The 27,215-nt window shown below is 37.0% G+C and overlaps 1 long non-coding RNA gene across 3 annotated transcripts in view; it reads right to left on the bottom strand.

Annotated features, from left to right (window-relative positions):
• The window catches only part of LOC147581497 (uncharacterized), a 134,965-nt gene that overhangs the window by 11,917 nt on the left and 95,833 nt on the right, over positions 1-27,215 (bottom strand). The window contains exon 3 of one of the 3 annotated variants that reach the window (XR_015249681.1): positions 17,485-17,613. The exons of the other annotated variants lie outside the window; for them this stretch is intronic. This is a non-coding gene — a long non-coding RNA (uncharacterized LOC147581497). The remainder of the gene's footprint in view (positions 1-17,484; positions 17,614-27,215) is intronic. 3 annotated transcript variants of the gene reach the window in all.

Here is a 27,215-nt window from a genome sequence, read left to right as displayed (position 1 = left end):
TACTGAATCAGAGCCTGGGGAGCCCTACCAATAAACACATTTAGAATACAGGCCTTTATTAATTAGAATAAATTAACTACTGAGAATTTTCTCACCCGATATCTTAATAATACATCTAAGCTATGCTCAGATGAGAGGAATCCAATGCAATAATGAATTTCTGGGAACAATATTAATAGATTTAGTTTCTAACTAATAAGACATTTGAAATATTTTAAATACTATTCCTATATTCTCTTTTTTTTTTAACCTTATAGATTAGCTTTTAGTACTATTCCTATATTCTCTTCTTTTTTTTAACCTTATAGATTAGCTTCATAAACACAACCAGCTGAATGTAACTCAATAAAGATGGGGCTACCAACATTTAAATGTTGACAGGAAGGAAAAATGACTTTTCCTGAGTTATTTTCATAAAAGAAGATGACTCTCTGCAGAGTTAGTCTCATAAAAGAAAAAATATTGGAGAGATAAAATATTTCCAAGCTGTATTAAAATAGGCTTTTTTGATAACTTAAGAGACTACATTTTAGGTCCATGGATTTCAACAGACTTTTTTTCTTTAGAGAATGAAAACATCAAATGTCTCTGACTTCATCTAGTTTTAATAAAATATTTTATTTCATGGAGTTACATTTGATAAGCTCATTCGCACTACATTAGTTGACGATTTGCTCCAACCACAAACTCTAGCCAAACTAACACAGGTTTCAAATAAATCAGAAGCAAAAGCCTCAATCATACAATAATTGCATTATAGTTCAAAGTTTAATTTTGTGAAAACAAAGGTGTTGTTCCTCCTAAAAAAAAGTAGTGACAATTATTTCAAGTTGTCAACTGAATCTGCAGATCAGATTCTGTTAAAATGTCAAAATGTTCCTTTATGCCAAATTTACCCAACAGGTTCAAAATATGCTTTAAACAACAAATCAGTGAAAATGCCTAAAAAGTTTATTCAGTTTATTCAAAACTATTTCCTGAGGCCCTTCTCCTCATAAAGGAATCCACAAATGAACAAACATGTTCTGAGAGCACTCAAGGTGCTCTTGAAAGGCAGCTCTTCACAGCTGTGTAAGCAGTGAGGTTGATCACAGAACGAGAGATGCCCATGCCTGAAAGGGACCCTTCAACCAACCATTTGAGGTCAGCATGCTTCCTGTGATACTCCCATCAAGTGTCTAGTCAGCAAATGCCAGTAAAAGGAGAAACATTTTCCTCCAAAGGGCAAGTTAGATCTCTGTAAAGTGTATATGGTTTTTTTTGGTTTTTTTTTTTTTTGTTTTTTTTTTTTTTTGTATAGCAGCTAACATATAGCTCTTAATAATCAAATCTATTTTTCTTCCTTGGGGTCAATAGTAACGATCTAGGAAAACATGAACTCTCTCAGGGATGGACCAGTCCTTAGATGTGAAAGACAGAATGGAATCTATAGTGACTCTTAAACTTATGGCTCATATTCGTAATTACAAAATAAAGCAAGCTACATAAAAAAAGAAAAAAATAAAATTTTCAATTCACATAAACATGCAGACTGATGCATTATAATCCCTCTGTTAACAAAGCACTTAAAACCACATTTAAATTATGAGTGTTGGTGTTAACCTTTCTCTTGATGGTAATAAAATAAAAACCATATCAAATCTAATTCTAAAAACCAAATATGGTAATAATTAAGCTTCTCAGAAGCCAAATTTTCTTCATTCTCAAGCATCATGTACCACTAGTGATTTTTTTTTTCTGTTAAGTTATCCAACATTAGAGAAGCATCCACATGTCACTCTGCGGTTAAGTATGCAATGAAAATACAAACACCTCACAAAATGCAATGTATTTTCTTGACTGAGACAAAAATACACATGAGTTAATTAATTAGCTGTGTATATAATTATGTTATTATATTAACAGAAAACCAAGGGACTGTGAGAAGCATCACATACACAGAAAGAGAAAGAAGTGGGGAAAAGAGAAAAAAAGTAAAACAGGAAAATGCTGAGGGTGACATACAGTAAAGAGGATTAATGTAAAATGATACAAACTAATAGCAAGTCTCAGTGACAATGCTGAGAATCAAAGGCACGAAAAGCAGAGAAAGAGCCTATTCTAAACAACCACAAATTGAGAGCTCTGAGATTGCACATATCTCTGCATGTGCATGTGAGTAGGTGTGTTGTTTATACCATGGTGACGTAAAAGATTCACCACACGTGTTGAAACGACTTGTCGCTGAGAGTATAGTTTTCTGTTGCTGCCATAATAAATTACCACAAATTTAAGAGCATAACACAATGCCCATTTCTTATAGTTTCTATGGATCACAAGTTGGGGCATAGTGTGCGTTAGCTAGGTTTTCCGCTTATGGTCTCACAAGGCGGCCCACTCATCTGCACTCTTGTCTGGAGGTTCTGGGGGAAAAATCTGCTTCCAGGCTCATTGAGATTGTTAGCAGATGTCATTTCCACATTGTAGGAAGGGGGTCTCTGCTCCTGTGCTGACTAGTGGATGCGGATTATTCTCAGCTTCTGGAGGCCTCTCACAATGGTCAGCTTGTGGCTTCCTTCATATTCAAGGCCAATAATGGCATGTTCAATGTTTCTTGTACTTATAATCTTACATTCTCTTCTGCTTCATCTTTTAAAGGCTCATGTGATTAGCTCGAGGTCACCTAGAATATCTAGAATAATCTTACTATCTAAAGGTCAACTGATTAATAACATTAATTACATCTGCAAAGCCTCTCTGCCATGCAACTTACCATAATTATTGATGAAATACTAGGAGATGAAGATCTAAACCTAAGAAAATTTGAAAACTAGCTTTCAAACAAGCTGATCTACATGTAATTTAAATAGTTGCTAAAATAATGTCAATACTTTAAAGACAACAAAACTCATACACTAAGTAGTATAACATTAATAAATCAGAGCATTCAATCAAAATTGCTAGGCAGGTAAAAAAAATATGACTTATAATTAGGATAAAATCAGTCAATAGAAACAGATACAGAAAAAACAGAGATGATGGATAAGAGCCTTAAGATAGGTATTTTTTTAATGTTCATTTATTTTTGAGAGACAGAGGGAGACAGAGTATGAGCAGGGGAGGGGCAGAGAGAGAGGGAGACACAGAATCCAAAGCAGGCTCCAGGCTACGAGCTGTCAGCACAGAGCCCGATGTGGAGCTTGAACTCACAAGCTGTGTGAGATCATTACCTGAGCCGAAGTCGGACGCTTAACTGACTGAGCCACCCAGGCGCCCCAAGATAGATATTTCAAATGTGCTCTAAGAATTAAAAAAAAACATGGTAAGTGAAAAAGAAAAATGGAAGCTATTGAAAAACAAAACAAAACAAATGGAACCTCTAGAGCTAAAGAATATAATATCTAATTGGAAAAATTCACTAACTAGGTTTAAGAGCACATTAAAAACTATGGAAAAAACAATAAATGGGAAGATATCACAACAGAGACTATTAAAAACGAAATCATGTGATGCAAAGAGACTTAAAATAGCCACTCAGAAAATAGTGAGAAAACAGAAATCATATAACATACATGTCATTGGGATCCCAGAGGGGAAAAAAAATTGGGAAGGAAGAAAAATATTTACCAAATAATGACTGAATCTTTCATTGGTTTAATGAAAATCATAAACTCCCTAATCCAACAAACTCAGCAGACTAAAATCAGGACAAACCAACAGAAAAATACCGTAATTCTCCACATAGTGAAATTTTTGTAAATCAGTAATAAAGAGAAAAACTTTAAAGCTCCTGGAGAAAAAAAAAAAGAAAAAAAGACAAAATACACACAGAGGAACAAAGACTGAGATTTCTCAACAGAAATAAAGCCAGACCAAAGATAATGAAACAATATTTAAAAAAAAATAAGGTCAAGCTGGAACTACCGAAGTAGCAAACAGAAAAACCATCCTTCAAAAGCGATGGTGAAGTAAAGACCTTTTTCAAGAACAAAAGCTGATAATTTGTGACTAGCAGACCTGCACTAAAAGAACAATACAAGAGCTCTTTGGGATCAAGAAAAATTATACCAAACAAAAACCTGTATTTATGTACAGGAAAAAAAAGTACCAGGATGTTACTATGGAGGTAAATGTAAAATACCTTCCTCATTTAAAAAATTAATATTTTTTTAACTTTTGAGAGACAACATGCAGAGGAAAGACAGAAAGAGAGAGAGAAAATCTTAACCAGGCTCCATACTCAGCACGGAGCCAGATGAGGGGCTCATTGCAGGACCTGGGATTATGACCTGGGCTGAAATCAAGAGTCGGTCACAACCAAATGAGCCAGCCAGACGCACCTAAAATTCATTGTTAAAGACAAGAATAAACTACTGAAAAATATATAACATATGCAGAGGTAAAATGTATGGCAATACTAAAACCCAGAGGGGGAATGGAAGCCTGCTGTTCCAGGGTTCTTAAGTTACTATGGGTTGTCAGTGAAACTATTTTGAAGGTACTCTGTGGTAAGTTAAAGTTGGGAAGGAGAGAGTTAAAGCATACTGTTGTAAGAGTCTTATGTGGGAGGTGGTAAGGTATTATTTAAAGGTAGACTGTATTAAAGATGTATATTGTAAACCCAGAGGCAAAACCTATTAAAAAACAACAACAACAACACAAAAACCAAAGAGGTATAGCTAATAAAGCAGTAAGTGTAGATAAAGTCAAACACTGAACAGTATTCCGAGAAATAAGGAAAAGATGATATTTAAATAATTTTGCACTGTTTTGCCTCATACAGGGGATGAATATGGGGATTTTGGTTTTTTAAGAACACTTTTAAGACAAAGAAATTATGATGTGCTATGTTTTATGCTACGTAATTGATACACTAACTCCCAAGATAGACATGGTTTCTAAGACCAACCCCATATGCGTATTTGTTAATATTTTTCCTTTAAACCTAATAAACTGAAATGGAATGGATGAAATGAGGAATCGGGTGACTAGAATCATGCTACACAACAAATAAAACTGCTCGACTGGGACACAGAAATAAACACATAACTTCTAAAGCAATAGATGAACATCAAGAAACACTCTATCAGCAGGAGCTAAGCAGGAAGAAAAGGAGAAAAGTGACCAGGGAACCCGTATGTCTTCTCGGACCATAAGATATCCCGAAAGAGATCCCTGTAATCCCCAGTTTCCTATCTGAGACCACCTACATAAATCCAGAACACTGGGAAATGGAAAATCAATCCACTTCACTGCTGTCTCAACTTGAATGACAGTGGAGGAAAAATAGATTTCCCCTGTTAATCTGACATCCACTGCCCTGTCATTGGTTTGGAGCCTGAATCTTTATTGTTTATGTAGCTTCAATATACAAGCTGGAAATTGTAATATTAACTGGAGTTGGGACTGTCATGCTCACATGTACCTGAAAGAAGGAAGTACAAATACTGAGGTACAATTTAGACTGACAGCTTGCTTCTCAACAGATTACAGTGAAAAGTCCTTAATGTTTTCAGAGAAAATAATAGTCAATCTAGACTGTCTACACAGCTAAAGTATTTTTCAAAAATGAAAACAAAATAGACATGAAGAAAACTGAGTAAGTTGGCTTCTAAAAAACTCCCAACAGGACTTTAAGAGACAAAACAGATGAACGCAAGGGAAGAGAAACAAAAATAATATAAAAACAGGGAGGGGGACAAAACATAAGAGACTCATAAATATGGAGAACAAACAGAGGGTTACTGGAGAGGGTGTTAGGAGGGGGAATGGCTAAATGGGTAAGGGGCACTAAGGAATCTACTCCTGAAATCATTGTTGCACTACACGCTAATTTGGATGTAAATTTAAAAAAAATAAATTAAAAATTAAAAAAAAGAAAAAAGATGAACACAATAATGTTAAAAACTGAAAAAAAAAACCTCAACAAAATAAATTCTGTCAAAAAGGAAGGAAAATGGTCCCATAAAGAAGGTCTAAAATCCATCAAAGAAGGGAGAATAAGAAATATAAGGATAAATCTATATGGTTTTTTTATTTCATAAAATCTTAAATAATGTTTATTTGTAGGTTCTAACACAAGCTAGAAATTTTAAAAATCTGACATTTGTAAATGTGCTCTGAGAAGGGTGATGGGAAATAAATTATTTTAGGTCTTTGAATTAAAGGAGAGGTAAAAATATTTATTAACTTTAGAATTTATATATATATATATATATATATAAGCTCAAATTGTAAATCTAACTATTAAAATATTAAAATGCAAGAAATAGCTTCCTAACAGTTAAGGAGATGAAAATTAAAAACTTTAATCACTAGATAAGGATCCAGAGAAGGAATATATGAAACATGAAACATGAAACAAGAAACATGAAAACTGGGACATAGGGAAAGTTCCGTAATATTTAAAACCTAACCTTAAATAGTGCTTTGATTTGCCAATGTTTGAAACATGCTTTACCATACCAATTCATTTAATACAATAATCTTTTGAGGCACCTATTATTATTATATCATTTTACAGGTACAAACCTTAGGCAGTGAGAGAGAAAATGGTTATCTATAAGAGAAGGCAAGATTCAAACCTAAGCAGTCTGCCTCAAGAGTCTGTTTTTTGGGGGCACCTGGGTGGCTCAGTTGGTTAAGCGTTTGACTTCAGCTCAGGTCATGATCTCATGGTTCGTGAGTTCAAGCCCTGCGTTGGGCTCTGTGCTGACAGCTCAGAGCCTGGAGCTGCTTCAGATTCTCTGTCCCCCCTCTCTCTGTCCCTCCCCAGCTGGCACTCTGTCTCTCTCTCAAAAATACATAAATGTTACACACACACAAAAAGTTAAAGAGTCAACGTTTTTAAATATCACCAAAACATAGAATTTAAAATGACTGTTATTACACCAAACATTGAAATAAACATACTGAATGAAATGTCCATTTTTCTAGCAAAGATTGTTTTACTGAATTGGGAAAAATCCATCTACTTAGAAAAGACATCTGAAACAACATAAGATCCATGTCATCGCAACTATCAATACTTTGTTCCTTTATATTGACTATTTCGTTGCATGCATATATCATGATTTGTTTTTTCATGCCCATGACTTGAGGGACATTGTGGGGCTACTATGAGTAAAGCTGCTGTGAACATTTCTATATAAGTATTTCAATAGGCGTGCATTTCCATTTCCTTTGGTTTAAAAGTATGAAATTGTTGAAGTGCTCCCCAAAGTGGTTGTACAATTTACAAATTCATCAGCAACGTTTAGGAGTTCTGACAACTCTACAACCTTGCAAAATCTTGTGATTTTAGGATTTTTAATTTCAGTAAATGTGTGTGTACTGATATCTCTGAGATTTTAATTTGCATTTCTCTGATAACTAATAATGTTGAAAAGCTTTTCATCTGCTTGTGTTTCATATATCTTACATCATTATGCATCTGTTTAAAACATTAGCCTATTTGCAAGTGTTCTTTTTATTACTATAGTCATGGTGGTGGTGGTTGTTAAGTAGTTGTAAAAATGCATTATACCTTTTGGATATAAGTCCTGTGTCAGATACATGTTACAAACATTGTCTCTCAGTAGGTGGTTTGATTTTTCATTTTCTTAACTGATTTTGTGAAGAATATATACCTTAAATTTTTTCATGCACATAAAAAGTTCTAAGAAATCTAGAAAAAGTCTATTAAAACTAGTGAGTGAATGTAACAAGACTGCAGGACACATTCCCAATGTACAAAAATCAATTGCATTTATATATACGAGCAACAAATAATTACAAAATAAAAATTTTAAACATACCCTGTATAAGAGCATCAAAAATTTATAATATTTATAGATAAATTCAACAAAATATGTGGAAAAATTTTCATAGTGGAAACTACAAACATGACTGAGAGAACAGAAAGTGGTAAATATTGATGAGGTATGTCCTTGTTCACTGATTTTGAAAATTCAGTATTTTTATGATATTATTTTTATTCAAATTCATCTATAGATTCAATGAAATGCCAATTAAAATGGGATTTTTGTGGAAATTGGCAAGGTGATTCTAATACTTAAATAAAATGAAAATAACCACAGAATAACTAAAACCATATTTTCTAAAAAAAATATAAAAAGTAATTAAGCTATCCATATTGGATTTTTAGGGACTTCCATTCATTATATCTACTGTATCACACTATCCTTATGTTAATATTAATTTAAATTTTTTAATTCAAGTGTAATTAACATACAATGCTAGGAGTCTCTGATGTATAATATAGTGATTCAACAATTCTATACATGACTCAGTGCTCACCAGAGCAAGTGTAATCATCATCTGTCACCAAAGTATTTTTATAATCTTACTGACTATATTCCCTGTGCTATTGTTTTTATCTCCCCGACTTATTTTGTAACGGGAAGTTTGTACCTCTTAATCCCCTTTATCTCACCCACTCCAGTTCACCTACTCTCTGGTAACCACCACATTTCTTCACTATATTTAAGAGATAATTTTTTTCTTTGTCTCTAATTTCTTGTTCATTTGTTTTGTTTCTTAACTCACCCATATCAATGAAATCATATGGTATTTGTCTTTCTCTGACTGACTTATTTCATTTAGCATTATTACTTTCTTTATCCAGCCATGTTGTTGCAAATGACAAGATTTCACTGTTTCCATTTTATATACAACCACTTCTTTATCCATTCATTTATCAAAGGACATTTGGATTGTTTGCATATTTGGCTACTGTAAATAATGCTACAATAAAAATAGGGGTGATATTTTTTGAATTAATGTTTTTATTTTCTTTGGGTAAATAGTGGAATTACTGTATGATGTGATAATTCTATTTTTAATTTTTTGAGAAGTCTTCTGTTTCCTACAGTAGCTACTTCAGTTTACATTTCCACCATCAGTGCATAAGAGTTACATTTTCTCCATGTCCTCACCAACAATACTTATATACCTTGTGTTTTTTATTTTAGCCATTCTGACAGGTGTGAGGTGACAGGTAACTCATTGTTTTGATTTTCACTTTCCCTTAGAATTGGGTTGAGCATCTTTTCATCTGTCGGAGATCTACATGTTTCTTTAGAAAAATGTCTATTCAGGTCCTCTGCCCATTGGATTATTTTGTGTGTATATGTGTTGACTTATAAAAGTTGTTTATTTTGTATAACAACCCTTTCTAGGATATATCATTTGTAAATTTCTTCTCCTATTCAGTAGGTTACTTTGTCATTTTGTTGATGATTTCCTTCCTTGTTTAAAACCGTTTTATTTTGGTGTTGTCTATAATATAATTTTGCTTTCTTAGAGATATCTTTTAAAAATGTTTCTATTGCTGATATCAAAGAAATGACTGCTTATGTTTTTTTCCCCTAGGAGTTTTATGGTTTCAGGTCTCACATTTAGGTCCAATTTCATTCTTTTACATGTAGCTATCCAGTTTTCCCATCACCATTTGTTTAACAGCTCTCTTTCTCCCATTGTATATTCTCACATCCTTTGTCACAGATTAATAACCATGTAAGTGTAGGTTTATTTATGGGCTCTCTAGAAATGTGTATGTCTCTTTTCTGCTAATGCTATATTGTTTTGATTACTACAGTTTTGTAGTGTATCTTGAAACGTGGGGTTGTGATAGTGCCAGTTATAGTCTTCTTTCTCAAGATTGCTTTGGCTGTTCATCTTTTATGGTTCTGTATAAATTTTAGGATATTTATTCTACTTCTGTTAAAAATATTTTTGGTACTTTGATAAGGATGGCATTAAATCCTAGTATGGACATTTTACAATATTCTTCCAATTTATGAGCATGAAATATCTTTCCATTTCTTTGTGTCATCTATAATTTCTTTCATCAGTGTTTCATAGTTTTCAGAGTACATGTCTTTCACCTCCTTGGTGACCTTTATACTTAACTTGGTTAAGTTTATATTTTTTCTTTTTGTTGTGACTGAAAATGGGATTGTTTTCTCAATTTCTCTTTCTGCTACTTTGTTATCAGTGTATAGAAATACAACAGACTTATGTACATTAACTTTTTAGCCTTTGACTTTACTGAATTTATCAGTTCTGGTAGCTTTTTGGTGGCATCTTTAGGGTGTTACACATAAAGCATCATGTCATCTGCAAATAGTGAAAGTTTTATTTTTTCCCTATGAATTTGGATTTTTTTAATTTCTTTTTCTTGTCTGACTGCTGTGGCTAGGACTTCCAGTATTATGTTGAATAAAACTGCTGAGAGTGGACCTCGTTGTCTTTCAATTCTTTTTTACCAAAAAGCCTAATGTTAGCTATGGGTTTTTCATACATGGTCTTTATTATTTTGAGGTATATTCTCTTTGAACATACTTTGTTGAGAGTTCTTCCATGTATGGATGTTGTACTTTGTCAAATGTTTCCTCTGTATCTATTGGGATGATCACGTGGTTTTTATCTTTCCTCTTTATTTTTTATTTTTTTTATTTTTGAGAGACAGACCATGTGTAAGCAGAGGAGAGGCAGAGAGAGAGGGAGATACAGAATCTGAAACAGGCTCCAGGGTCCAAGCTGTCCACCCAGAGCCTGATGCAGGGCTACCAAGAACTGTGAGATCATGACCTGAGCAGAAGTCAGACACTTAACTGAGCCACCCAGGTGCCCCTATCCTTCCTCTTCTGAATGTGATGTATGACGTTGATTTATCTGCAATATTGAACCACCCTTGAATCTCTGAAATAAATGCCACTTAATCATGGTAAATTATTTTAATACTTTTGATTTGGATTTCCTAATATTTTGTTAAAGATTTTTGCATCTACATTCATTAGAGATAATGGTCTGTAGTTTTGTTTTTTGTTTTGTTTTGTTTTTGTAGTGTCTTTATCTGGTTTTGGCATTGGGATAAAACTGACCTCAAAGAATGGATTAGGAAGCTTTCTGTCTTCTTTTTTGGGGGAGTGGAATAGATTGAGATGAATAGATATTAACTCTTCTTCAAATATTTGGGGGAATTAACCTGTGAAGCCATCTCGTCTTGGACTATTGTTTGTAGGGAGTTTTTCATTGCTGGTAATTGGTTTGTTCAAATTTTTATTTCTTCCAGATTCAGTTTTGGAAGATTATGTGTGTCCAGAAATTTATCCATGTTTTAGATGGTCCAATTTATACTTTTTTCCTAGTATTCTCTTATAATCTTTGGATTTCCATGATGTCAGTTTATTTCTCCTCCTTTATTTCTGATTTTTTTGAGTCCTCTCTCTTCTTCTTGAGTCTGACCAGAGTTTTCTCAATATTGTTGATCTTTTTAAAGAAACAGCTCCTGGTTTCATTGATCTATTTTACTGTTTTTTATTTCCATTTCATCTATCTCTGCTCTAATTATTATCACTCCCTTCTTTCTACTGGCTTTGGGTTATGTTTTTTTCTTCTTTGTATAGGACTTTTAGGTTTAAGGTTAGATTGTTTAGATTTTTTCACTTCTTGAGGTAGGCCCATATTGCTAAAATTTTAGAAGAGCTTTTTCTGCATCTCAAACATTTTGGAGCTTTGTGTTTTCTTTTTTAGTTGCCTCAATGTATTTTTTTATTTCCTCTTTGATTTCTTGGTTAATCCATTGTTTACTAGCAAGTTATTTAGCCTCCATGTATTTATATTCTTTGCAAGTTATTTCTCGTGATTGATTTCTTTGTGGGTTGATTTTTTTTTTTTAATATTTATTCATTCTTGAGAGACAGAGCATGAGTGGAGGAGGGGCAGAGAGAGAGAGAGGGAGACAGAAAATCCAAAGCAGGCTCCAGGCTCTAAGCTGTCAGCACAGAGCCATATACAGGGCTCGAACTCATGAAATGTGAGATCATGACCTGAGCTGACGCTGGACACTTAACCACCTGAGCCACCCAGGTGCCCCTGTTGTGATTGATTTCTAATTTGTCTTCTAGTCTGAAGATACGCATGGTATGATTTCAACCTTTTTGAATATGTTGAGACTTGTTTTGTGGCCTAATGTGGTCTATTCTGGAGAATGTTCCATGCACACTTGAAAAATATGTGTATTCCACTATTTTTGAACTGTTCTGAATATATTTGTTAGGTCAGTATAGTCCAATGTATCATTAAAAGCCATTGCTGCTTTATCTATTTTCTGTCTGGATGATCAATCCATTGATAGTGGGGTATTACAGTACACTCCTATTATGGTATTACTGCCAATTTCTTCCTTTATGTCTGTTAATAGTTGTTTTATGTATTTAGGCACTCCCATGCAGGGTCCATAAATATCTACAATTGTTAGATCCTCTTGTTAGATTGTTCCCTTTAGCATTATGCAGTGTCCTTCTTTCTCTATTGTTACAGTCTTTGTTTTAAAGTCTATTTTGTTTGATAGAAGTATTTCTACCCTAGTTTTCTTTTTGCTTCCATGTTAAATGTATTCTGCCCTTCACTTCTAATCTGCATGTGTCTTTAGGTCTGGAGTGAATTTCTTGTAGACAGCATATAGATAAGTCTTGCTCCCCCCCCCCCCCGCCCCCATTCAGGCACCCTATGTTTTTCCATGGAGCATTTAATCCACTGACATTCAAATTAATTATTGATAGTATATGATTATCATTTTGTTACTTGTTTAATGGTTGTTTTTCTATTTCCTCTTAGTTCCTTTCTTACTCTATTCCTTTATGGTTTGATTGCTTTCCTTACTGACATATTTTTTTCTCTTTATTTTTTGTGTTATCTATTATAGCTTTTTGATTTGTGGTTGCCATTAGGCTCATATACAACATCTTAGGCATATAGCAGTCTATATCAAGCTGATAGTGGCTTAGTCTGAATACATTCTAAAAGCACTAAATTTTTTACTCCCCTATCCCCATGTATTATGTATATGATGTTATATTTTACATCATTTTATTCTGTGAATCCTCTGATTTTTATCATTGATTTTACTTCTCTATGCTTTAATTTCTGTACTTGTTTTATAAGTGATTAATCTACCTCTTTTATTGTGTTTGTAATTACCTGTGCATTTTTTCCTTTCTTAATTTTCTTATTCCTGATTAGGGCCATCATTTTTACTGAAAGAATTTACTTAACATTTCTTGTAAGGCTGGTTTAATGGTGATGAACTCTTTTAATATTTTGGAAACTCTGTCTCTCCTTCTTTTCAGAGTGACAGTCTAAATGGGTGAGTGTTCTTGTTTGCATATTTTTTTCCTTTTTGCACTTTGAATATATCATGCCATTCCCTTCTGGCCTGCAGAGTTTCTGCTGAAAAATCAAGTGACAAGACTCATGGAATTTCCCTTGTATGTAACTATTTTCTTTTCTTTTAAAATTCCCTATCACTACATTTTACCATTTTAATTATTATATATTGGTGTGGACCTCCCTGGGTTGATATTGCTGGGAGTTCTCTGTGCCTCCTAGATTTGGGTGTATGTCTTACTCAGATTAGAGGAGTTTTCAGCTATTATTTCTTCAAATAGTTTTTCTGTCCCCTATTCTCACTATTCTTCTGGGATCCCTACTATGCAAATTTGACTATGCTTGCTGATATTGTTGAGTTCCCTTAAGCTCTTGTCATTTTTTTTAAATTATTTTTTTCTCCTTTTTTCCTCTTTTCCGTTCAGCTTGGTTGCTTTCCACCACTCTGTCTTCCAGCTTGCTGACCCATTCTTCTATGTGCTCTGATCTGCTGTTGATTGCTTCTAGTATATTTTTAATTTCAGTTTTTGAGTTCTTCAACGGTTCTTGTTCACATTTTCCATCTCTTTGTTGAAGGTCTGAGATTCTCCACTGTTTTCTCAAGTTCAGTGAATATTTTTATGACTTATTTTGAATTATCAGGCACATTGCTCATTTCTGTTTCATTTAGCTCTTTTGCTTGATTTTGTCCTGTTCTTTAATTTGGGGAATATTCCTGTCTCCTCATTTTGAAAAACTTTCAGTGTTTCTATGTGTTAGGAAATCAGCTATGTCTCCTGATCTTGAAAGTAGCAGCCTTCTGAAGAAGTGTTCATGTGGTGCCTTGTAGTGCACTGTTCTCTGTTCATTTGAACCAGGCATTGTATGGATGTGTCATATGCAGGTTGCATGTGCCCTGCTTTTCTGGTTGGGTCTTGTTTGCCTTAAGCCCATTCAGCTACAATGGCCTACTTTGCCTGTTATGGGCCAGCTTTTTGGTCCCAGGGCTTTTAAGGAGCCAGTCTACAGCCCCATGGACTTATAGTTGAGCAGTATCAGCATTTAGACAGGATGTCTGTCCTCAGTACATTTCCTGAGGCTGTGATCACACCAAACCACAGGACTCTCTCCCTATGTTGTGCCCTGAGGGGTTTTCATTGGTGGGATGGTCCTACAGACAAACCATATCCTGCGTCCAATTGATGGGAGATGCAGTGACTCCAAACTGCAGAGCTATTCTCCCTATCTATTCCCTGAGAGGTTTTTGTTGGTGGGTGGTGCAGGAAGTCAGATTATGTTCCTGTCCCCAGCCAATCTGTTTGGGCTGCAGATGCACTGATTGATGGGGCACTCTGCACTGTTGGTGCTGCTGTCGCACTTCTGTGTGTTATTATCTTTCCCTGTGCCCAAAGCAGGAATCACTTTGGCGTGGTGGCAGTCCTGGCTAAGGCTGCTTGCAGGATGAGATGGTATAGAAGCTGCTTTGGAGGGACGCCTGCCTAGGAGTGGTGGGGGGATTGGATGGGGCAAATCTGCAGGAGAATGTGGGGTCAGAGTTTGTGGTGTTAGCAAGTTAGGTGGAAGATGCTTGTGCAAGTTCCTGTAGGTGTCTAGCTACCATGGGGGTTTAGAGGGAAGAAATGACACCTGCCAGATCTTTTGTTCTTGGAAAACTCTCTCCTAAAGATCCATGCCCATCCAATGCACATTCTGAGGTTAGTAAATAAGTCTTCATGTATCTTAAATTTGTAATATTTGTTATGCCTCTTTTCATGTGATCTAACCAGGCAATTCTTCTGTGTATACATGAAAAAATGTGCATTCTATTGTTTTTGGATGGAATGCCATATACACACACACACACACACACACACACACACATACATCTTTTAGAACCATGTATTCTGAAGTATGTTTCAAGTGAAAAAAATGTTCTTGTTGAAAAAAAATAATGACTTTAACTGGGGGTACTTATTTAAAATAAAGCATATCAGGCGGGATGGGTGAAATAGGTGAAGCAGAATAAGAGTATACTTATCATAATGAGCACTGAGTAATGATAGAATTGAATTACTATATTGTACACCCTAAACTAATAACTAATATAACACTGTATGCTTACTGGAATTAAAATTTAAAACCTATTATATATATGTACATATATATATGTACACACATATAAATACATATAGACACATATAAATAAGGAGAAATCCTACCATTTGTGACAACATGGTTGGATTTTGAAGACATTTTTCTAAATCAGAGGAAGACAAATACTGTATTATCTCACATGTGGAATCTAATAAAAAACTAAAAGAAAACAAATTTATAGAAAAAGAGATCAGATTTGTGGCTGCCGGAGGTGGGAGGTGGGGAAAGGGGTAATCGAAGGAAGGTGGTCAAAATGTACAAACTTCCCATTATAAGATAAATACTTGCTAGGAATATAATGTACAACATGATGACTATAGTTAATATTGCTGTATGATACAGAGGAAAGTTTTTAAGAGACTAGATCCTACGTGTTCTCATCAGAAGGAGAAAAATTTGTTTTTAGTTCTATCTAGAAATGATGGATGAAACTGAACCTATTAAGGTAATAATTTCACAGTATAGGTAAAGCCATCATGCTGTACACTTTAAATTTATATAGTAACGTATATCAATGACTTCTCAATAAAATGGGAAAAAATAACTCCCTCCCCAACCCCCTCCTCCAAGAAAAAAGAATATAGCATGCTAAGTTGATGTCCAGAGGCTGACAAAGTTAGCTGCCTGAATGGCAATTCTACTCAGATGTTTTGCTAAAAGGGAAGAAATATGATGTGATAGCTAGAAGGAAGAATATAGTGGAGTGCAAGTTAAGGGTTTTGGAAATGTATTATTTGCTTGTTGTTGTTGTTGTTTTTCCTTAAGATGATCAAGGTTTGAAGACCCTTATAGGCTGAGGAGAAAATCCAATAGAATTAAATTATTTGAGGAATGGAAAAAAAATCTTCATGTACACCCCAGGTGCTTTTGAAACTACTGCTTCTATGCTGTTTCTCCAAGGGGTTGTTTGTTATACTGGCTCTTTAAGGGCAATTTCAATTTCTTACTGCTTTCAGTGCTCCCAGAGCTAAGCCCACTGAATTTTCAAGTACTGGAATTAAGCCTTGCTAGTTTTGAAAGCCATATATTGTAGGGACTTGTCTTCCCAGTGCAGGTCCCCCGTGCCTAGGATGCCTGGTTGGGTTCTGCTCTTCTACCCTCTGCTTGCTTATGGTGCCCCTTCTGTTTGTGGTTAGTCTCACTAGGAGTTTGGTTCCCTGCCCCATCTCCCCCCCTCCTACTGTTCTTGATGTGGCTATACTGTAGGTCCGTCCGTGGGATAAGGTGAACCTAGGATCCTCCTACCTCACCATTTTCCTAGGAGTTCTAGCATTCATAGAAGTTCCTAGTATTCTTTAACCGATGAAACAGTAACTTTTCAGGGGCACCTACGTAGCTCAGTTGGTTGAGTGTCTCTTGATTTCGGTTCAGGTCATGATCCCAGGGTCATGGGATCAAGCCCCATGTCAGGCTCTGTGCAATGTGGAGCCTGCTTAAGGTTCTGTCTCTCTCTTTATCCCTCTGCCCCTCTCCCTCTAAAATAAAAAAATATAGGAAAATAGAAAAAAAGGAAGTATTTTTCCACTGACATTCAAGCAGCTGATAAATGCAAGTGCATAACTTATATATGACTTTGCTAAAACCAAATCATAACAAAATTATACTTTTGTATAAATGTACAATTTTTACTAACATAATTTCATATTATTTTATTGTCCTTTTTAACTTTAGGTTTTTATTATTTTTTAATCAAAACACTCCAGTTTTACTATCAAAAATCATATATAGCTGTGTGAGGCCAAATAAGAACCTTCTGTTGTACACAGAGGGGTACATTCTGGGCTCACATAGGGTCCATGTTTACTCATCAAGCTGCCGTTGAGACCAATGTATAATTTAGAAGGGAGGGAAAAGAGATTAGAGGCAATGAGTACTTTGCCTTTGCTCAATATCATTGATCAAATAATCTGTCGGTGCCTATATAACATGCCTGAGAAAATAGTGTAGTTTTATTAGTGGTAACTTTCCAGAATCAATAACTTTTCTAATGAATATAAAAGCCTGGGTGCCTTAGAGTCCAAATTCATGCAATTGGATTGCTTGTTGTAATCAAGCAGTGGCATTAACGTTCTGATGTGATAAAATAAGCGTTTAGTAATTTAGTCCTCAACTGCTTCTGGCATTTCAACTCTTTGTTGGCATATAAAGCAGAAATTTCTCCTGTAGTAAAAAGTAATTTATTGACTTTTTTTTTATCACCTGTGATGAATAGGTTATTGGACTTGCAAGCATTTCTCTTCAGACATTGCAGGACAGGAGTTGGCTGGCACCAACCTTAGCAAATTGAAATTCAATCCAGATCAATAAGGCGTTTTATTTAATTTGGCCCTGGAATAGAAATAATCATCACATTTTCTAATAAGCATGTCTAATTTCAATTTTCACACTATGTATTTATTCTGTATAATCAAGCATAACTGCTGGCCTTGTTCTTCTGAGTTGACAAATGCATTGCATAGATGTGCACTTAGCAGGTAACTACTATATAGGATGTGGTGGGCAAAGAATGTGCCTAGACATAATAATGAAAATTTGATAAATGTCTACCTAGAACTTGTAAATATTCCTAAGACTTTCATTGTATTTACTGGTTGTCTACCTAGGTAACAACAACCAAAAAATGTATGCATAAGGGTATGTAATTTTCTTTACATAGCAACCAGCTTGTTTTTATGAAATATTTACAAACTGAGGAAATTCTAAAAGCTTACTGAGGTTAAGTAATTCCTGGCTAAAATATGCTAACAGGCTGTCAGCATTGAAGTGGTTAAATAAGTGTCAGCTGGCTTGTGCTTTGTAACACTGTCTCACACTGACTGGTTTAATACAACCATTTATTTAGCTCATTATTCTATGGGTAGGAAACATGAGCTGGACTCTGCTGGAAGGTACTGGTCTCAGGTACAGTCATCTGAGCACCTATGATAACCGTGGTCAGCTTGAGGGTCAGCGGAGACAGCCTGGCCTCTCAGATATTTGAGTCGGTCGATGACTGTTAGTTGGGTGTCGATCATACTCCAGAGGCCTAGTCTGGACTTATTTGCTTGGAGGTCTCAGGGGTATAAGAGCACTAATAAAGTAGCATTAATGCACAAGCACTTCTACAGTTTCTGCATTCATCTTACTTGCTCATATCATATTTATTAAAGTAATCAGTTACCAACCACAGACTCTGTATGAGAAGGCACTACCAACACATATGGATACAGGGAGGTGTGAATATACTGGAGCCTTGCCGAAGCACTGGCTCAGGTCCTGATTTCTTTAGCACTCTTTATCAATATCTGTATGCATCACTTTCTCATTTCTACTGAGCTAAGATGTATTTTTGAAGACTTAAACATCCTTTTGCCTAAGATTTATTAATCTCAGAACATGAACTGATGTTTAGAAGACTTCTCCAAGATCAAAAGAGATGGCAGGTGTCATTTCTCTCCCCATACGCTAGTCTAGATAGCTAGACACTTGCAGAAACCTATGTGAACATTCTCCACCTATCTTGCTGCAACCACATAGCCTGCTATGGCATGCTCCTGTGTACTTGACTCATCCAACCTACCCTGCTTGGCAGGCATTCCTCCAAAGCAGCTCCTGCCCCAACACACCCTGCAACCAGCCCCAGCTTTCACCACTCCAAAATAACTCCTGCCCTGGTAAGAGGAGAAGGTGACCACACACTAATGCACCTGCAGTTCCAGCAGCCAAACCTTACAGCTGGCAGTGCAGAGAAAGTACCCTGCTGATCAGTTCAACTGTAGCCTCAGCAAATGGAATGGCAAAAGGCATCTGGTCTGACGCCAGCCCCACTCACCAAGGAAGTCTCTCCAGAAACAAGGCATGGGAGAACACCCTGCATATTGGTCCTACTGCAGATAAAATAGGGGAAGGGGCAGGTATCTGGTGTGATTGCTGATATTCCCAAACTACTAGCCCATGACAACCCCAGGCAGATCCCATTTCAGCACAGAGACAAAACCCTCCTGGTGCACCAACAACAGGCAAAGTGGGCCAATGGGAGCCAACTGGACTGAAGGCAAATGAGGCTCAGCCACAACTCGGACACAGACAACCAACATAGGACATATGCTTGAAGTGCCTGATTCTGGTGAACAGGAGATACTGTGTTATTAAGGAACCACAGGAACACTTCATGAAACCACTACTTTCAAAATCAGGAGATTTAACTGATTTTCCTACCACACAGAAGCACATACTGAGAGTTAATACAAAATGGGGAGACAGAGGAATATCCCAAAATGAAAGAACAAGGCAAAATAAAGCAAAAGAGCTCTAAAACAGAGATAAGCAATATGCCTGATAAAGATACTCACCAGACTTGAGAAAACAGTGGAGGATTTCAGTGAGATCTTCAACAAAGAGATGAGAAATATAAAAAACAACCTCTTCAGAGGGTGGCAGGGAAGATGGCGGCGTAGGAGGACGCTGGGCTCACCGCGCGTCCTGCTGATCACTTAGATTCCACCTACACCTGCCTAAATAACCCAGAAAACCACCAGAGGATTAGCAGAACGGAGTCGCCGGAGCCAAGCGCAGACCAGAGGCCCGCGGAAGAGGGTAGGAAGGGCGGCGAGGCGGTGCGCGCTCCACGGACTGGCGGGAGGGAGCCGGGGCGGAGGGGCGGCTCTCCGGCCAAGCAGAGCCCCCGAGTCCGGCTTGCAAAAAGCGGAGGGGCCTGACGGACTGTGTTCCGACAGCAAGCGCGACTTAGCGTCTGGGAGGTCATAAGTTAACAGCTCTGCTCAGAAAGCGGGAAGACTGGAGGACAAAGGGAGGGAGAGCTGCTGAGCCCCCGGACGACAGAGCTCAGTTTGGTGGGGAACAAAGGCGCTCGCCAGCGCCGTCTCCCCCGCCCATCCCCCAGCCAAAATCCCAAAGGGAACCAGTTCCTGCCAGGGAACTTGCTCGCTCCCCGCAAACACCCAACTCTGCGCTTCTGCAGAGCCAAACCTCCGGCAGCGGATCTGACTCCCTCCTGCTGCCACAGGGCCCCTCCTGAAGTGGATCACCTAAGGAGAAGCAAGCTAAGCCTGCCCCTCATGCCCCTGTGCACCTTGCCTACCCACCCCAGCTAAGACGCCAGATCCCCAGCATCACAAGCCTGGCAGTGTGCAAGTAGCCCAGACAGGCCACCCCACCCCACAGTGAATCCTGCCCCTAGGAGAGGAGAAGAGAAGGCACGCACCAGTCTGACTGTGGCCCCAGCGGTGGGCTGGGGGCAGACATCAGGTCTGACTGCGGCTCCGCCCACCAACTCCAGTTATACACCACAGCACAGGGGAAGTGCCCTGCAGGTCCTCACCACGCCAGGGACTATCCAAAATGACCAAGCGGAAGAATTCCCCTCAGAAGAATCTCCAGGAAATAACAACAGCTAATGAGCTGATCAAAAAGGATTTAAATAATATAACAGAAAGTGAATTTAGAATAATAGTCATAAAATTAATCGCTGGGCTTGAAAACAGTATAGCTGACAGCAGAGAATCTCTTGCTACAGAGATCAAGGGACTAAGGAACAGTCACGAGGAGCTGAAAAACGCTTTAAACGAAATGCATAACAAAATGGAAACCACCACGGCTTGGATTGAAGAGGCAGAGGAGAGAATAGGTGAACTAGAAGATAAAGTTATGGAAAAAGAGGAAGCTGAGAAAAAGAGAGATAAAAAAATCCAGGAGTATGAGGGGAAAATTAGAGAACTAAGTGATACACTAAAAAGAAATAATATACGCATAATTGGTATCCCAGAGGAGGAAGAGAGAGGGAAAGGTGCTGAAGGGGTACTTGAAGAAATAATAGCTGAGAACTTCCCTGAAGTGGGGAAGGAAAAAGGCATTGAAATCCAAGAGGCACAGAGAACTCCCTTCAGACGTAACTTGAATCGATCTTCTGCACGACATATCATAGTGAAACTGGCAAAATACAAGGATAAAGAGAAAATTCTGAAAGCAGCAAGGGGTAAACGTGCCCTCACATATAAAGGGAGACCTATAAGACTCGTGACTGATCTCTCTTTTGAAACTTGGCAGGCCAGAAAGAATTGGCACGAGATTTTCAGTGTGCTAGACAGAAAAAATATGCAGCCGAGAATCCTTTATCCAGCAAGTCTGTCATTTAGAATAGAAGGAGAGATAAAGGTCTTCCCAAACAAACAAAAACTGAAGGAATTTGTCACCACTAAACCAGCCCTCCAAGAGATCCTAAGGGGGACCCTGTGAGACAAAGTACCAGAGATATCACTACAAGCATAAAACATACAGACATCACAATGACTCTAAACCCATATCTTTCTATAATAACACTGAATGTAAATGGATTAAATGCGCCAACCAAAAGACATAGGGTATCAGAATGGATAAAAAAACAAGACCCATCTATTTGCTGTCTACAAGAGACTCATTTTAGACCTGAGGACACCTTTAGATTGAGAGTGAGGGGATGGAGAACTATTTATCATGCTACTGGAAGCCAAAAGAAAGCTGGAGTAGCCATCCTTATATCAGACAAACTAGACTTTCAATTAAAGGCTGTAACAAGAGATGAAGAAGGACATTATATAATAGTGACAGGGTCTATCCATCAGGAAGAGCTAACAATTATAAATGTCTATGCGCCAAATACCGGAGCGCCCAAATATATAAAACAATTACTCATAAACATAAGCAACCTTATTGAGAAGAATGTGGTAATTGCAGGGGACTTTAACACCCCACTTACAGAAATGGATAGATCATCTAGACACACGGTCAATAAAGAAACAAGGGCCCTGAATGAGACATTGGATCAGATGGACTTGACAGATATATTTAGAACTCTGCATCCCAAAGCAACAGAATATACTTTCTTCTCGAGTGCACATGGAACATTCTCCAAGATAGATCATATACTGGGTCACAAAACAGCCCTTCATAAGTTTACAAGAATTGAAATCATACCATGCATACTTTCAGACCACAATGCTATGAAGCCTGAAATCAACCACAGAAAAAAGTCTGGAAAACCTCCCAAAGCATGGAGGTTAAAGAACACCCTACTAACGAATGAGTGGGTCAACCAGGCAATTAGAGAAGAAATTAAAAAATATATGGAAACAAACGAAAATGAAAATACAACAATCCAAACGCTTTGGGACGCGGCAAAGGCAGTCCTGAGAGGAAAATACATTGCAATCCAGGCCTATCTCAAGAAACAAGAAAAATCCCAAATACAAAATCTAACAGCACACCTAAAGGAAATAGAAGCAGAACAGCAAAGGCAGCCTAAACCCAGCAGAAGAAGAGAAATAATAAAGATCAGAGCAGAAATAAACAATATAGAATCTAAAAAAACTGTAGAGCAGATCAATGAAACCAAGAGTTGGTTTTTTGAAAAAAGAAACAAAATTGACAAACCTCTAGCCAGGCTTCTCAAAAAGAAAAGGGAGATGACCCAAATAGATAAAATCATGAATGAAAATGGAATGATTACAACCAATCCCTCAGAGATACAAACAATTATCAGGGAATACTATGAAAAATTATATGCCAACAAATTGGACAACCTGGAAGAAATGGACAAATTCCTGAACACCCACACTCTTCCAAAACTCAATCAGGAGGAAATAGAAAGCTTGAACAGACCCATCACCAGCGAAGAAATTGAATCGGTTATCAAAAATCTCCCAACAAATAAGAGTCCAGGACCAGATGGCTTCCCAGGGGAGTTCTACCAGATGTTTAAAGCAGAGATAATACCTATCCTTCTCAAGCTATTCCAAGAAATAGAAAGGGAAGGAAAACTTCCAGACTCATTCTATGAAGCCAGTATTACTTTGATTCCTAAACCAGACAGAGACCCAGTAAAAAAAGAGAACTACAGGCCAATATCCCTGATGAATATGGATGCAAAAATTCTCAATAAGATACTAGCAAATCGAATTCAACGGCATATAAAAAGAATTATTCACCATGATCAAGTGGGATTCATTCCTGGGATGCAGGGCTGGTTCAACATTCGCAAATCAATCAACGTGATACATCACATTAACAAAAAAAAAGAGAAGAACCATATGATCCTGTCAATCGATGCAGAAAAGGCCTTTGACAAAATCCAGCACCCTTTCTTAATAAAAACCCTTGAGAAAGTCGGGATAGAAGGAACATACTTAAAGATCATAAAAGCCATTTATGAAAAGCCCACAGCTAACATCATCCTCAACGGGGAAAAACTGAGAGCTTTTTCCCTGAGATCAGGAACACGACAGGGATGCCCACTCTCACCGCTGTTGTTTAACATAGTGCTGGAAGTTCTAGCATCAGCAATCAGACAACAAAAGGAAATCAAAGGCGTCAAAATTGGCAAAGATGAAGTCAAGCTTTCGCTCTTTGCAGATGACATGATATTATACACGGAAAATCCGATAGACTCCACCAAAAGTCTGCTAGAACTGATACATGAATTCAGCAAAGTTGCAGGATACAAAATCAATGTACAGAAATCAGTTGCATTCTTATACACTAACAATGAAGCAACAGAAAGACAAATAAAGAAACTGATCCCATTCACAATTGCACCAAGAAGCATAAAATACCTAGGAATCAATCTAACCAAAGATGTAAAGGATCTGTATGCTGAAAACTATAGAAAGCTTATGAAGGTAATTGAAGAAGATTTAAAGAAATGGAAAGACATTCCCTGCTCATGGATTGGAAGAATAAATATTATCAAAATGTCAATACTACCCAAAGCTATCTACACATTCAATGCAATCCCAATCAAAATTGCACCAGCATTCTTCTCGAAACTAGAACGAGCAATCCTAAAATTCATATGGAACCACAAAAGGCCCCGAATAGCCAAAGTAATTTTGAAGAAGAAGACCAAAGCAGGAGGCATCACAATCCCAGACTTTAGCCTCTACTACAAAGCTGTCATCATCAAGACAGCATGGTATTGGCACAAAAACAGACACATAGACCAATGGAATAGAATAGAAACCCCAGAACTAGACCCACAAACGTATGGCCAACTCATCTTTGACAAAGCAGGAAAGAACATCCAATGGAAAAAAGACAGTCTCTTTAACAAATGGTGCTGGGAGAACTGGACAGCAACATGCAGAAGGTTGAAACTAGACCACTTTCTCACACCATTCACAAAAATAAACTCCAAATGGATAAAGGACCTGAATGTGAGACAGGAAACCATCAAAACCTTAGAGGAGAAAGCAGGAAAAGACCTCTCTGACCTCAGCCGTAGCAATCTCTTCCTCGACACATCCCCAAAGGCAAGGGAATTAAAAGCAAAAGTGAATTGCTGGGACCTTATGAAGATAAAAAGCTTCTGCACAGCAAAGGAAACAACCAACAAAACTAAAAGGCAACCAACGGAATGGGAAAAGATATTTGCAAATGACATATCGGACAAAGGGCTAGTATCCAAAATCTATAAAGAGCTCACCAAACTCCACACCCGAAAAGCAAATAACCCAGTGAAGAAATGGGCAGAAAACATGAATAGACACTTCTCTAAAGAAGACATCCGGATGGCCAACAGGCACATGAAAAGATGTTCAGCGTCGCTCCTTATCAGGGAAATACAAATCAAAACCACACTCCGGTATCACCTCACGCCAGTCAGAGTGGCCAAAATAAACAAATCAGGAGACTATAGATGCTGGAGAGGATGTGGAGAAACGGGAACCCTCTTGCACTGTTGGTGGGAATGCAAATTGGTGCAGCCGCTCTGGAAAGCAGTGTGGAGGTTCCTCAGAAAATTAAAAATAGACCTACCCTATGACCCAGCAATAGCACTGCTAGGAATTTATCCAAGGGACACAGGAGTACTGATGCATAGGGGCACTTGTACCCCAATGTTCATAGCAGCACTCTCAACAATAGCCAAATTATGGAAAGAGCCTAAATGTCCATCAACTGATGAATGGATAAAGAAATTGTGGTTTATATACACTATGGAATACTACGTGGCAATGAGAAAAAATGAAATATGGCCTTTTGTAGCAACGTGGATGGAACTGGAGAGTGTGATGCTAAGTGAAATAAGCCATACAGAGAAAGACAGATACCATATGGTTTCACTCTTATGTGGATCCTGAGAAACTTAAGAGAAACCCATGGGGGAGGGGAACAAAAAAAAAAAAAAAAAGAGGTTAGAGTGGGAGAGAGCCAAAGCATAAGAGACTGTTGAGAACTGAGAACAAACTAAGGGTTGATGGGGGGTGGGAGAGAGGAGAGGGTGGGTGATGGGTACTGAGGAGGGCACGTTTTGGGATGAGCACTGGGTGTTGTATGGAAACCAATTTGACAATAAATTTCATATATAAAAAAAAAAAAAAAAAAAAAAAAAAAAAAAAAAAAAAAAAAAAACAACCTCTTCATTAGAGTGGGAGAGAGCCAAAGCATAAGAGCCTGTTGAGAACTGAGAACAAACTAAGGGTTGATGGGGGGTGGGAGGGTGGAGAGGGTGGGTGATGGGTATTGAGGAGGGCACCTTTTGGGATGAGCACTGGGTGTTGTATAGAAACCAATTTGACAATAAATTTCATATAGAAATAAAAAAAATGCTAAAAAAAAATAAATTCTATACATTGTAAAAAAAAAAAAAAAAAACAACCTCTTCAGATTGAAGAACTCCATAACTGAAATTAAAAATATAATAAAAGGAATCAACAGCAGATTAGAGGGCACAGAAGAATGGGTCAGCAAGCTGGTAGAGTATGGAAAGCAATCAAGCTGAACAAAAAGAAAAAAATAAAATTAAAAATGACAATAGATTAAGGGAACTCAATTATATCATCATGCATAGTAACATTCACATCATAAGGAGTCCCAAAAGGAGAAAAGAATAGGAGGCAAAAAATTATTTGAAGGAAAAACAGCTGAAAACTTCCCTAAAGAAAGAAATGGATGTCTATCCAGGAGGTACAAAGATCCCCCAACAAAATTAATTAAAGCAGGTCCACATCAAGACTTATAATAATTAACACGGCAAAACATAGTGATGAAAAGAGAATCTTAAAAGCTATAAAAGCGAACAATTATGTACATGGGAAACCACATGAGTCTATCACTTGATTTTTCAGCAGAAACTTTTTGCAGGCCAGAAGGGAGTTGCATGATATTTTCAAAGTTCTGAAAGGAAAAAAAGAAACGTGCAACAAAGAATGCTCTACCCAGCAAGGCTACCATTAGAATAGAAAGAGATAAAAAAGAATTTCCCTGACAAATAGAAGCTAAAGGAGTTCATCATCACTACACCAGCCTTACAAGAAATGTTAAGGAAATTTCTTCAGTGCAAATAAAGGTCATAATCAAGCAGAAAGTTAGGAAAAATTAGGAATGGAAAAAAATTTACAGGTGAATATAAACATAATGAAAGAAGTAGATTAATCACTTATAAAACCAGTATGAATTAGTAACACACAAAAGCAGTAAAATCAATTATATCTAAAAAAAAAAAAAGTCAAGGGATTCACAAAATAAAAAGACATAAGATATGACATCATATACATAAAATGTGGGGTGGAAAGAGTAAACATTCAGTGCTTTTAGAATGGATTAAAACTTAAGCCACTATCAACTTAATATAGATTGCTATATGCCTAAGATGTTATATATGAGCCTAATGGTAACCACAAATCAAAAAGCTATTAATAGATACACAAAAATAAAGAGAATAATATCCAATCATTATCACTAAAGAAAGTCAAACCACAAGGGAAGAGAGCCAAGAGAAGAAAGGAACGAACAGGAAACAGAAAAACAACCATAAAACAAATTCCTATCAATAATTACTTTGAATGTAAATGGATTAAATGCTCCATGAGAAAATATAAGGTGACTAAATAGAAAAAAAAAAATACAAGACCTATCTATATGCTGGCTACAAGAGACTTACTTCAGACCTAAAGACATAT

This window comes from Puma concolor, chromosome B1 (assembly GCF_028749965.1).
Source record: "Puma concolor isolate L17-30 chromosome B1, mPumCon1.1.hap2, whole genome shotgun sequence".
In the NCBI taxonomy this organism is placed as follows: domain Eukaryota; kingdom Metazoa; phylum Chordata; class Mammalia; order Carnivora; family Felidae; genus Puma; species Puma concolor.
Note: the sequence above shows the minus strand (reverse complement) of the source record. Positions and strands in the feature narration are given on the sequence as shown.